At 39.9% G+C, this 14119-nt stretch overlaps 1 long non-coding RNA gene across 1 annotated transcript; it reads right to left on the reverse strand.

Moving 5' to 3' along the window:
• Positions 1-6657: 6657 nt before the first annotated feature.
• LOC141609055 (uncharacterized) lies at positions 6658-8474 on the reverse strand. Its single transcript, XR_012527173.1, has 3 exons — positions 7767-8474; positions 6868-6971; positions 6658-6735 (listed from the first exon to the last, which is right to left on the reverse strand). It is a non-coding gene; the product is annotated as an uncharacterized LOC141609055 (long non-coding RNA).
• Between the last annotated feature and the right edge of the window lie 5645 nt (positions 8475-14119).

Here is a 14119-nt window from a genome sequence, read left to right on the forward strand (position 1 = left end):
AACAGTCAAATGCAAACGAGTTAGAGGATGTTCATAATAAAGCTGAACCGTCGACCTTGCAAGACCTTTAAAATTGGACTCTCACGGGTCACTCTTCTCACATGAAGCAAAGGGTGAACATATATATGTAAGAGAGAAAGAAATAAAGTCGCTCACCTAGACTACGACCCACATAAACATGCATGCAACTAATATGATAGACAATTCTAGCTACCGTACATACATTCAAACCAAACAAGGTCCTGTCACAGCCGAGGGCTTACAAAAATATGGTAAAGTGAGGCAATGGGTAAGAAAAGGCAAAACATTTATGGGAATGTGGAGGTATAGGCGGCCAAGCTAGTACCTAAACAAAACCATATAACAACATCCATTTCCAACTCAATTATGAATTAAGCACATATGCCTTTCATTTGGCACAAAACTCACCAAACCGAACTGAAAATACTCCTCAACAAATGTAAATAAAGCATAGCAGCATAAACCGTCTCATCAAACAACATCCTTTTTTTTTTCATCACGGTTTCTTTTTTTTTTCGTTTTTCTTTTCATATTCAAATTCTTTTTTTTTCTCTTTTTCTTTTCATATATTTTTTTTTTCATCCTCCTTTTCTTCATTAAATACCAACTCCAAGTCAATGGATACAAGCCAAATTTGGCACAATAAATAATATACCACAAAACAATCTAAACTAGGTTGACAAGGCAGGCAAAATTTGGATGTAGTTAAGGGTCAACAAGCAAATTTGGCTAATGTGGAGTTTATGGGTAAAGATGAGAGAAAAAGGGAATGTAAGCACCTCCCTGCATGTGACACCAACCACTAACCCGAATGTATGCAGGCAAAAAGCAATTGAATTTCATATACGTGCAAATTGATGAACATGTTATGCAAGGAGTAACAACTCACAATCCTACATTAAACTGGTCACAAATGACACCAGTTTATACAGCTCTAAATCCTTAGAAATTATAAGTAGGTTGCCAAAATTTCAGGTCACGTCTATTCGTTCATCTAAATTTCAACATAAACTCGTAAATATGCAATAAGACAAAGCTAAAAAGATAATAGTTCAATGCAAGGCTTAAGCAAAAAGACAATAGTAGAGCAATTTCATCATAGAAATCTACCGTTCCGACTCAACCTATATGCTAAAATAAACGTGAATTTTTTTGAATTTTTTTTTAATTTTTTCTATTTTTATGAGATTTTTAAATTTTATTAAAAATAAACAACAATGCATACGGAAATTAAACGTGACAACAGAAGTGCAATAAAAACAACATGCAGACACAGATATGGATGCATAACCTCCCCAAACCAAACCGTATAATGCCCCCATTGTACCAAAACATGGAAAGGAAATGCAAACTGAAAGAGCAAGAGAGTAAATACGGAAAGCTCACAAGATTGCGCGAATAAAGGACCTCCCCAAACCAGCCAACAACATGGGAGGTCGCTAAATAGCAGAGCATCGTCACAAGAAGCAAATCCAAGCAAAAACACTCGATAGTACTCGATCGAGAGGATTTAGTGGTCGATCGAGTGAACTGGGCATCTTGAACTGCTCGATCGAGTGGTTTGTCCTTGGCAGGTACTCGATCGAGTAGAATAAATGCTCGATCGAGTGATTTCAACAGAAAAAGTTCTCGATCGAGTACAAAAAGTACTCGATCGAGTCATCCTCAGTGGATTCCTGCAAAGACGCATCAAAACAGCCCGCAAAACTAACAAAACCAGCATAACTGATATTGTCTATGGTATGAAAACCATTTATTACAACTAAACTGAAAAGAAAAGCAATGTTTGAAAAAACAACTAAAATAAAATCTCCGGGCTGCCTCTCGGGTAGCGCTAGTTTCAGTCAGGTCCCAGCTCGACCTTCTTTTCTTCGAGCCTCTATTTAATTAGCCTGGTCAAAACAGCTCAAAGCACGCAGCAACCGATCAAACAGCTGCGCATGTGCTATACAAAAATGTAAGTAGCACCACAGTGGAATAAAGATATAGGAAATAAAAATGTACAACTGTTTAAGCCTAACAAATTTCCTATGACAGCACCTAGATTTGTCCACAAAATGAAGGAGCTCGGGAGCAATTAACGATAAATTAGGGTATCGTTTCAGATTAACCAAATTAAGATGATGAGAACGGTGAAAGATCGTTAAATTAATTGACCAACTGGGAGGGGGTAGAGCATTGGAAGAAGAAAAAATAGGAGTCATATGAGATAGCGTACTATTAATACTAACAACAATGAAATTATCGCTAACTACCTCAGGTTGGTTGCTCTCAAAGTCGGAATCATTGACAACAGAATTTATTATCTCATCCATGCTAGGAGCAATTACCGACTCAGCTGTCTTCTCGTTACCCTCCTCAGTGGATTCCGTCCCGTAAATCGCAGCCTCAGGCGCATCCAGCTCGGCCTTGAAAAGGGGTGATTCACCGTAACCATTATCATCATCAAAATCGTCATCTAGAACGAGCCCAAGTGACGTTGCATTGCTCTCTCTGGCCAAATCAATCGATCGAGTGGAATTATTACTCGATCGAAAGCTTTCCTCTTGATTTTCACTCGATCGAGTACATGAAAAAGCTCGATCAAGTACTTCCTCTAAACAACTGTTCGATCGAGTGGAATTTTCTGCTCGATCGAACCTTTCTTCAGGTATTTCACTCGATCGACCAACATAATCCATTCGATCGAGTGATTCTTGCTGATCAGTACATAAATCTTCGTCTGAAGCATCACTAACTGATAGAACTTCGCAATCCGAGTCATCCCAGTCATCAGCATTAGGCAGCACGGGTTCTTCCTGGGGAAAACCGCTCTCTGCGTAGGTAACACAGGCTTCCTCTAGTTGCCTTATTTCTGACTCAGCAGCTAGCTGAGCTATGTAAGACTCGAGCTTATCAATTTGCGCACAAACCTGTCTATCATATTCTTGCCTTTTGAGTGCAAGTGCCTTCATCAAAGATTTCAGCTCCGCAATCTCTTCTTTTTGTCTATCAGGAGGGGGAGCTTGTTGTTGCGGTGGACAGATAAATGGACGCTGTTGGTAGCCTCGTTGATAGGGTAGATGTGGTGGAACAACTACGGAAGGTTGACTAGCTCGTCTACGCTGCTTGAATGCGTAAATCTCGTCGTTCTCTGGCATGAAAACCGCTGCATTGTGCTCAGCAGCACCACATCTCCTGCAGTAAATCACCTGATGCGCCATATAATAGAACATAGGTGACGGGCCAAAGGTACTCAAGCCTTCCCTTTGACGATCTTTTATCTAGAACTGTCTAGGTAGGATATGTAGGACCTATCAAAACAGAACTAAAGAAAACGATTAGAACGACCTCAAGGGAAAAATCCCTTGAGGCTAAAAACAGACAAAATAAAACAAGTAAATAAATTAGTTGCCTCCCCGGCAACGGCGCCAAAATTTGATACCGTCGTTTCAATACCAAAAATAAATACCAAAGTACTACTAACAGAAGTCAGCGGTAAGTAGGGTCGATCTCCACAGGGAGGCGGTCACTATCTACTTGTCAACTCAGTCTGTCTAAGGTCACAAGATGGGGGTTTGATTGCTTGACTAAACTAACGAGATTTAAGGCAAGAGAAAAGGAATAAGAGAAATTAACAGGAGAAAGAGGGAACTAGGATGTCGGGTCATCAATGAATGTCAGTTAATTGCAGCTAGGGTCACAGATTAGTCTTTGTGTCGGTCTAAGGGGCAACGAATATCTCCTTCCGGTCTCAATTCGCCCTAAAATGCTATTAGCTTAACTTCCGCCCTCACTAAAGCATCATATTGTTCACTACAGGTCTCACCCATTCCAACCTTCCGGTCCAGGTCAAGGTTTACCAAAATTAAAAGGCTACATGCATCGATTCAAATAGCTAGATACAATTATAAGCATTGATTAACAACATAGACATAACAACAATGACAATTCTATGAACTAATTAGAAATTAACATTCATTCATTGAATCCCCTAATCCTAGTAGGGAGAATTAGCTAAACATGGTAAAGGGAAGAACAGAAATAAAAAGGAGAGAAATAAACATTAAATAAAATGAGAGAAAAGGGAAAAAGAATTAGTTACAGTAGATCCGGAAATAAAGAGAAAAGCAAAGTAACAGGAGAAAAGCAGCGTTCGATCCCCTCCTAAACTGTTCTATCGTCTTCCTATTTATAGGAAAGACGATTTTAGTAAACCTAAAGGCGAAATAAAACAAAAAAACTCGAGCCCATTAAAGAAACCACTCGAGCGAGTGATTTAAAACTACTCGATCGAGTAGAACTAAGCTCAAACCACTCGATCGAGTAGAAAATCTACCCGATCGAGTAAACCCTAAATTGAATCTATTCGATCGAACAAGGAAAACACTCGATCGACTTCTTATTCCATCCAAAAGCACTCGATCGACTAGAAGTGCAATCGATCGAGTGAAATATGACTCCAGCAGCTACTTGTTCCATTAGTTTCAGCTTTGACTTGATTATTTAGCTCCCGAAATGGCTTCACGCATCCCACGACGGCTATATTTCTGCTCCAAAACCACTCTTCCTCCAAATGCATGCAAAACGGACGGTAAAAGGCTTGATTTTACTACTTTCTGGTCTATTCCTGCAAATAGAACAAAGCAAGCCAAAGTAGCATATTCGGGGCATTTCGTAGCATAAAACTACGATAATAGCATAAAAATACGTGAATAAAAAGGCCTAAAAGGACTATATAAAATGCACGTATAAAAAAGACAACAAAAAATCAATTCGAATCCCCAACCCCTAGAAAATTCGGTACTTAGAAACCCCCAAATTGATTCGATTTTTTTCTACTTTTAGCATCAATAATCAACAAATTAAAGTAATTAAATCATGTTATAAAAATTACAAGCAAAATTTTATGCATATAAATCAAATTTTTAGAAAAATTCCAACAACCTACATGTTTCTAATCAATCAAAAACATAGAAAAGGATGAACATTCTTACCTTGAATGATTAGCAAGCAAAAGGATGAATTAAACAAGATGAACACCAAGAAATCAAACACCAAAACACAAGTTTTGAGAACAAGTAGAGAGATATAGAGGATTTAGGATTTAGGTATGAAAAGAAATAAGAAGAAAAGAAGATAGAAAAGGGTATAAGAATCCCGTCTTTTACCCGTATACTGTTCACTTACTCGATCGAGTAAGTAAGGCACTCGATCGAGTGGACTCTACTCGATCGAGTTGGAGCTACTCGATCAAGTTTTCGCTGGCAGTTTCAGCTATTTCGATCTTATAATTCCTCAACTAGATCGAATGAGGTCTACTCGATGGAGTAGGCACTCGTACTCGGTCGAGCAAGATTAAGAACAAGGTCAAAAGATACGAGTTTAGTTGACGATTCCTGCAAAACAACAACTCGTGTCGTTTCCAAAATTTATTTGGAAATCGTCACAGATTATTATATTCATTCACGACACCCTATTACTACGCAGATGTAACTCAACTATTTCATCCAAACATGACACATATTACTTCATTACTTATCAAACACTACGCAAAACAGTTTACCATACCATTAACTTATTCATGCATAAACTCAACACATTATCTCACTTCTAATATGCTTTTGCAAATTCAACAATTCAACTTTTACTCACACTATTCTAAGCATTCATCTAACCATAAACCATCATATATCGTCCAAGTTTGCTAGAACTTTGATCATGTCACAACAAGTTGTCAACTAGATTATTCGACTTAAATATGCCATTCACAAAAGTACTCAACAATCCCTCCATCATAATTTCCAATCACTACTTGACAAACATTACAACTAGTTCAAAACTTACTACTTACTATCATTACCACATGCAAGACTCGCAATTCCTTTATAAACTAATACACATAAAAAGACTTAGAACGCATCATTACCACCACGTCACCCAACATTGTCATACACTACTAGTAGAAAAAGTCTCATTGACATCGGTTATTTTACCCCATTTACATCGTTTTTGTGGCGATGTTTCTGGGGCGACGTATTTAGTATTTTTACCTTAACATCGTTTTTAGAACCGATGTAAATAATATACAATTAACATCGGTTATAAGTGAAAATCGATGTTAATTGTGTTTTAATACATCGGTTTTGGTCTAAAACTGATGTAAATAGTATATTATTATCGGTTATAGGTGAAAAACGATGTTAATAGTGTCTCAATTACATCGATTTTGGTCTAAAACTGATGTATTGTAAATGACAATCTTATACTACACAATTCTACATCGATTTTGGTCTCAATTACATCGGTTTTGGTCTCAATTACATCGGTTTTGGTCTGAAACTGATGTAGTATGAAACTAATGTAGTATGTTTCAGGTTCGCAAATGACGATTTATTCATAACCTATTTGTGAATTTTTACACTATTAGGGACCTGCAAAATTAATCAATATACAAATAATAACCCTACATCTCATTCCTTCCAACAATTCAAACAGAACTATATATTTATTATACAAAAAAAATATCATAGCGTATACAATTCCGTCGCATTCTTGCATAAAGTAGTCTAAGACACCATACTACATGCTTCTACGACGCAAAACGTGTATTTTCAATTACAATTTCTAGAAATCTAAACCATACATACTCTAGACGTTCTTCCCACAATAAAGCGACCAAAGCTCTCGAACATCGTTCATTTGCCCAATTGTCATTTGCGAACCTGAACCACACTACATAAAAGAACAAGGATTAGGAAGAGGTACACACTTAGAAAATACGAGCAATATCTATACATAAAAATTCTATACGAACAATATCTATACATAAAAATTCAAATAGTTCGAAACAATAGATCAATATACCTTTACTATGTCGTCCGATCTGATGATGCGTAACGTACGATAATATCATACATGCACTTCATAACATAATAACCGCACTCATAACTCTGCGGGTGTTGAGGGCACTACATTTATACAAAATTAAGAGTAAGTAAGCAGTCGACAAGGGCACTAACAGTATACAAGAAAAAGTTCCTAAATTCATATGAAGCGCGAGTACCATACTACAAATTACTATTGAGAAACATATATATCTTACTTACGAGTACCATTTGTGTTGTGAGAGTGAGAAATAGATAAGCTATTATTTTATTTTCACTCATTTGAATAGTTAGTTATCTACTTATCATCACATCTGTAATTATGAATTGAGATCTTATTACTCTCAGTCTGTAAAAGGAGAACAAATAAAATCTCTCACTACAAACTTTCTTTGAAGACAAGATATTCCAAGAGTTCAGATAAGGTCAGAACACTAGAACTATTGTCAATAGAATAGCGTATTGCTGTCGATACTCACCTGCTAGGCCTCAAGTAAATGCTCTGATGCTATTGTCTCTTTCTCCGTTACACACTTCATTTTTAAGAAAAAAGATTTATAAAATCTACAATAACAAGAAAAAAAAACTATTGTCATGACCTGAGGTATGCAATGCCAATAAAAGTATAACAGCAGGTGGAATGAGTATAAGGCAGAGTAGTGCCGGGTGAAATAGCCAAGTCAATATTCCATACAAGTGTACTTAGCAGCCAAGTTCCGAACAATAAGATTAAAACTGATCAACAACTTAAGGTGTCAGTTTTAACCTTGTGAATCACACTATACACATTGAGCATTATAGAATAGTAGTTTGATTACCTTAAACCTGATCTTTAGAAGAAAATGATAAACACGAGATAAAAAAGGTGTCAGCTTTAACCTTGTGTAAACCAAATGCAGTTATTAGTAACCTAGCATCACTAACTTAGAAGCCCTTGATATACCCTGCAAATAAGTAACATACCACCTCGTTTAGAACAATTATGGGACCAAACTTCTGTTGCTAACGAGAGAATAAAAAAACAAAAATCATTCATGGTCCTGGATCAATGATAAAAATTCAAAAGTTTCAAGTTTGTGTACGACCGTGAACTACCAAGTTTGTCGTATTTCCAAACTAGCTTGGTTAGTACTTAGTACCATGACGACAATCTTCGAGCAACTCCGACTTCCACCATGGGTCATAAAATAAAAATGCAGGGAATTTGTCTAGTATTCAATTAACCATATCAAACAAAGGATGATATGCTGTGTTACTTCGACAATACACCTTAACAAAGTGTCCCACCTAGCACTTGCATCCAAGTTGGATAACATAGATATTGGGTTAAGATACAAGGAGGAATAGAAGGAAACTCACAAAGTTACGAGTTCGACTTGTACCAAGAACCACCAGATTGATTATATTACCAATCAAGTAGGCAGTGAGGCCAAGATTGAAGAGCATATAAAAGAGGAAAAAGATCATCTCCCTTATATTAATAGGATGAAGATCACCATAACCGGTAGTTGAAAGCGTGGTGATGGACCAATACATTGTTGTGACATACAAATGCCCTAAATTCGCAGTACGGAAATCTGCTATTTGAAGCGCTGTGACACGGCTATCGCAACCCTATCAAAGATAAAACCTAACGGTCTCAACTAAAATGTAGCAGAGGCAGTCGAGTATCGAATCCACAGGGAGGTAATGTAATTATCAGCTGTCTAATTCTAGTCCTACAGTAACAAATAGGGGGTTTGTTGAATTGGTTTCTAAACTACGAGATTAAAGGAAGGAAAAATAAAGGTAAAGAGCAGTAAGACAAGATAAAAGGTTTAAACTATCAAGAGAGAAGGGACATGTCGGGATTCCGGTTCACTGCGGTAGTCCAGTGACTCAGCTGTAAATGATTCAGACGAACTAGTGTGAGACGGATGTTGAAAGGTCCTCTCGGTCCACTTTCTATCCTAAATTACCACTAACTTAACTTTCATCCTCATTAGGGTAGTCTACTGTTCATAGCAGGCCTATTTAGTCCAATCTTTCGATCCAGGATTAATTTTAGCCAGATTAAAGGGTGACATAGAAGCGTGCACTCAACTAAGTCGAATAAATACAATTAAATTGCTATGGTGACAGGGTCTCACAATTAATTCATCTAATTCATTCACTACATCGTCACATTTCTACCACAGATCCCCTAATCCCAACATGAAAGGGGTTTAGCTACTCATATCGCTAATTAAACTAACAAAAATAATTTTCCAAAGAAAAACATAATGAAATAACCAATAAATCGCATAAAGAGAAATTAGGGCAAAAGGAATAATAAGAAAAACAGATAATTAAAGCAACAAAAAGGTTAATTATTATTAAAGGAAGAGAAGAAATTACAATCAATGCGATTCCGGCGTAAAGAACGATCGAATCCGAGCAATAATAATCCCAAAACAAAGTTACAGTGAATGATGAAAAGTACATAGCAAAGTTTACAGTAGGAAGTTTTTTAGATGAAAGGATCCTCTTAACCTAGTTAACATAGGTTTAAATAGAAAAGCAAATAAAGTTTAGCGAAATAATTAACACACGGGCTGATTAAGCCCATTAACCATCGAAACCAGTCGATCGAGTGGATTAAAACCACTCGATCGACCAAATCTTCAGCAAAATCCACTCGATCGACCAAATAGTTACTCGATCGAGTGAATGGTCTTTCTGCAACTTAAGGATCGAGTAGTAAACTACTCGATCGACCAATCTGGGACCTGAAAACCACTCGATCGAGTGGTAAAACTGCTCGATCGAGGACTTTGACTTCATTTCAGCTCAAGTCCGCGCCTAATTGCCTCGTAATCCGTGCCACGACGCTTCCAAACACAGTATCTCACTCAGGAAAATCCCGTCTCCTCTAAATGTATGCAAAAAGGACAAAAAAGAGTACGATTCCACTACTTTCGCGTTCATTTCTACAAAATGGACATAACGAACCAAAGTAGCCAATTCGGGGCAAAATACCATAAAAATATTATGAAAATGCATAGAAATACGTGCTGAAATAGGCTAAAAAGACTATACATTAGGCACGTATCAAATCTCCCCAAACCGAACCTTTACTCGCCCTCGAGTAAACTCAAAACTATACACTAATGGAACGGAAAAATAACTCAAAGCTAGCTTATCTTGTCTACTTGAACCAATTTAATGCAACAAAAATTAACAGTTAAAGCTAAGCAGTCAATACGCAAACGAATTATAAGCTGTTCAGAAATATAGCCAACCTATCGACCTTGCAAGACCAACAAAATCGGACTCTCTCGTGGTCACTCTTCTCTCATGAAGCAAAGGGTGAAAATTATATGTAAAAGAGAGAAGAAAAGACAGTCACTCACCTAACTGCGACCGACATAGCATGCATGCAACAAAAATGAAAGACAATTCAAGTACTAATGCACACACTCCAACCAATAATGTCCGTCATAGCCGAGGGCTTACAAATAATTTGGGAATAGTGAGGTTCAGGTGAGAAAAGGCAAAACATGTTATGGAAATGTGGAGGTAAAAGCGTCAAGCTAGTTCCTAACAGGACCATAAAGAAACCATCCTAATCTCAACTGACTGAAAGACTAAGTACAAGTGCCCTTCATTTGGCACAAAACTCACTAAACTCGAACACAATCTCCTCAAAAAATATGGGATAAAACGGAGGAGTCAGACGGTCACAAAGTTCCCTTTTTTAATACCGTCTGAAAGGACTAACTCAAATAAGACAACTCTTTTTTTTTTCAAACTTTCTTTTCTATTTTCTTCTTTTGTTCACGCGTTCCAGCTTTCTTTATTTCTTTCTGTTTTTTTTCATTTTTTTTTCTTTCACTTTCACCTTTTTTTTTTCTTTTTCAATTCTTTTTCTTTTTCATACTCCCTTCCTTTATTCTCCAACAACTCCATACAAAAGAGATACGGCCAAACTGCAGATGAAAACTCATACCACAAAAGACATACTAACTAGCTTGACTAGGCAGGCTTAGTTTGGGATGTAGCTAATGGGTCAAAAAGGCAAATTTGGCTAATGTGGAGCTAAATGGGTGAAAAATATAAGGAAAGGGAAATTTGCAAGCACCTCCCTGCATGTGACACCAACCACAAACCCGAATATGTGCATTTGACTCGAAATTGAATGTCATAAATGTGCAAAAAAGACGAACATGCTATGCAAGAAGTACTACTCAAAATTCCTAATGAACTGGTCATGAATGTCACCAGTTATGGGCTCTAATATCTCAGAATTTTTAAGTAGTTTGCCAATTTATCAGGTCAAGTCTAAACAGTCGGCTAAATTTGAACAGAAACTCGTAGACTATGCGTATGACAAAGCTAATAACTATCAATAAAAGTGCAAGGCTCAAGCAAAAAGACAAGTTATAGTGCATTATCATCACGGAAATCGACCGTTCCGACTTAACCTATATGCAAAAAATAACGTGAATTTTTTGAAATTTTTTTTTAAATTTTTTTTTTAATTTTTTTTTGAATTTTGATGGAAAATAAAGAACAATGCAAGCTGAAAAGTGAACGTGAATGCAAAAACAGATGCAGATGCAGACTCAAAAGGATGCAATACCCTCCCCAAACCAAAACGGACAACACCCTCGTTGTCCTCCCAAGATACACCAAAGAGATATATACGGGGGAACGGAATATACAACTAACAAAATAAAAACAATGAAATAAAGGAGACAAAATAAAAGAGTAAAAGATACATACAAAATACGAACTTCCCCCAAACCAAAAATCGGGAAGTGAGTAGACCAAAGAGCTACTCGTCGTCGTCGTCGTCACTGCTCTCACGGCCAACCTCCGCCCTGTACTCCGGGTCCTCCTCCTCCTCTCGCCTCCTCCGCTCCTCAGCGCGAGCTCTCTCCACTGCCACCTCTGGGTCCTCGTCCTCCTCCTCCTCCTCCTCTGACGCCGGATACCCCTTAGCTGGGTATCGGAAGAAGAAAGGGTGTGGCCAACCCTCCGGGATCGGTCTGTGTCGCCGCAAGTGGTACTCATACAGAGGGTGTAGGGTCAAAGCTAAGTCCCTCTCCATACGAGCCTGACGCTCTGCAATCTCACGCAACAAACCGTAAACGGCACCCCCTTGGTCTACGACCGCGGGCGCCACAAAAGGAGGAGGTAGTCTAAAAGTAGCCGGTAAGACCGGCTCAGTCTGGTCAGTGGGAGGTGGAGTAAGAGTAGTAGTGGGAGTAGGGGTCGGATCGGAAGTAGCCGTGGAAGGCTGGGTACTCCCGGAAGGTGTGGACCCCTCTACAGTCTCAAGTCGCCGCTTCTTGGCGGCGGGTGCAGCAGGAGTAGGTCTGGGTGGAAGGTGAAGGAGAGGTAGTGGTGGCGAGACGGTGGCCCTTTGCGACGGTGGCAAGGGCTCAAGACGGGGAGAGTCGACGACAGGGTAAGTCAACGCACAAGGAGCCGTCTATCTTCCAAGTCCGGTAGTCCAGGGTGAGCCAATGCGAGAGAGCATGGCGTCCGGACTCGAGCCTCTCTCCGGCGAGGTACTGCAAGTCACGAGGCCAAACGGGGAAAAGGCGACGGCAAGAATGGTGGCTATGCCACCGCGCAGTAATGGTCCCCGCCTCCTTCATCCCCCGCTCGAAGGTGCGGGGCGGTCAAGTAGGCAATGTTGAGGGTGAAGGGACCCTCGCAGTCGACGTTCAGGTAACCGCCCAGGATGGAGAGCTCGTTGTTGGTAATGTTGTTCGGCTCCTTTCGGCCGAAGATAGTGCTCCCCATCAGTCTAAGGAAAACACGGACAAGGGGTAGGTGGACCTGGTGGAGCTTTCGCTCCTGAAAAGTGGTCTGGGCCAGACACCTCCAAAGCTGATGGTAGACCTTCCTCGGGGCAGCAGTCAAGCCCGTAGAGGAAAGGTCAAGTAACCTACCAAACTCCCCTAGTGTCATCGGAAAGGTCCGGTTAAACAACCGGAAGGACACTGAAAGGCTCTCGGGGTCAGCCTCGTAGGCCCCGGGGGAGAAGGTAAAAGAGCTGAGAAACTCGAGACTCAGCTCTAAAAAGGTACGGCCTCTCATAGTGATGAGGCCAGGCATCCCCGTGACCCGTAATAACTCACAAACCGACTCGTAAATGCCGAGTCTCTCTAGTGCCGTTTTCTCTAGAAAACGGGAAGGTACATGCACACACTTAAGCAGGTTATAAAACTTCGTACGGTGTAAAGCGTTGACGAATAATACCTGCAGATAATCTGGGTGAGGATCGAGGGAGGTGTCCCCTCCGACCGTAACAAAGGCTGCCGAGTAGAAGCGAAGCAGCATTTGTAGAAGTGCTAGGAGCGGAAGTAGAGGTAACAGAGTCGGCGTAGCTCGAGATCGCCTCTCGACCCCGCCTCGGAACTCAAGACGAAGCTCGTGAAGCGACGGTGTGAGGAACCGGGGGTCTGCTCGAAGGCAAATGCGATCGCGGGCAAGTCTCGCACGGTGTTAAAACAGGAGGTGGTGCAGAGGTAGTGGCTACTGTGGTCACCGCTGAAGAGGAACTAGCAGCAGTCCTAGCTACGGTGGTGACCATAGAGGAAGAGGTAGCCTGAACTGTGCTAGCAGCTGAGCTAGCTGGAGTAAAAACCGTACCTGCAGCTGAAACTAGGAACACAGGGGCTGCAGTGGTCACTAAAGTGGAGACAGTGGCAACAGCAGGGGCCACTGTCTCACTCGAAGACGGACTGGAGGACGAACTAGTGGATGGTAAGGAACTGGAATCCATTCTGCAAACATAAATTAAGGGAGACCAGGGGTATGATGAGAAAATAGCTGCTAACCGTGGCTAAAACAAAGATGTAAAACCAAAGATGTGACAAAGATATGAACCCCCTACCAAGAATTCGACTATACAAAGACATAAATCCAAAGAATTCCTCAAAAATTTTCGAAATTCAAAGCATGTAAGCAGCAGTAGGGGACGGGATAGCAGTTAACAACAGTAGCTAGCAAGCAATGACTGAGGTTAGTTAAAGCATGAAGGCATATGAACCCGTCTGACAATCGAAATTTTTTCGACTGAGAAGCCCTAATCGCAAAATTTCGCACAAAACTCGAATTAAACATGCTAAGCATTGACAGGGGTGTGAGAATCAGTCTAAAACAGTAGCAAGCTAGCGATAATAAAGCTAATTTAGACGAATCACAGCAGCAATAGCCAAACTGACAGTCGAAAGTTTCGACTGTTCGTGACCTATTAC

This window comes from Silene latifolia, chromosome 10 (genome assembly GCF_048544455.1).
Source record: "Silene latifolia isolate original U9 population chromosome 10, ASM4854445v1, whole genome shotgun sequence".
Taxonomy (NCBI): domain Eukaryota; kingdom Viridiplantae; phylum Streptophyta; class Magnoliopsida; order Caryophyllales; family Caryophyllaceae; genus Silene; species Silene latifolia.